Consider the following 434-nt stretch of genomic DNA (forward strand, 5'->3'; position numbering starts at 1 on the left):
TGTCTCCCTGCCCCTCCAGTGTGATCGCCCTCACCTGCACCCGGACCCAGCACCCTGAGTCTCCTCTGGCAGCTTGACCAATGCACCCTGCAGGCTTCCTCTCTTCTTTTCCACCCTTTGCTCCATGTGTTTATTTTCCTTGGCTTCCAAAGCCTGACACCAGGCTGTCTCTAAAGGAACTCCACTCTCCCTTGTCCCAGAATACTCCACTGGTATCCCCTCCTTGTGGGGGTGCCCTCTCCCTCCCAATAAGTCACCCTCTGAACAGGGTGACTTATTATAAGTCACTGTCTTGTCCCTCTTGACTTTAACCTCCTTTTCCAGATCAATTTCCCACCCGAACAGTAGAGCACCATGGCCCTGAAACCTCTGCCTTGCTCGGCTCCTGCCTGTTTGTTTTCTATTGCTATAACAAAAGAACCGAGGTTGGACAC

Source organism: Myodes glareolus, chromosome 4, assembly GCF_982192425.1.
Source record: "Myodes glareolus chromosome 4, mMyoGla1.1, whole genome shotgun sequence".
NCBI classification, from domain to species: domain Eukaryota; kingdom Metazoa; phylum Chordata; class Mammalia; order Rodentia; family Cricetidae; genus Myodes; species Myodes glareolus.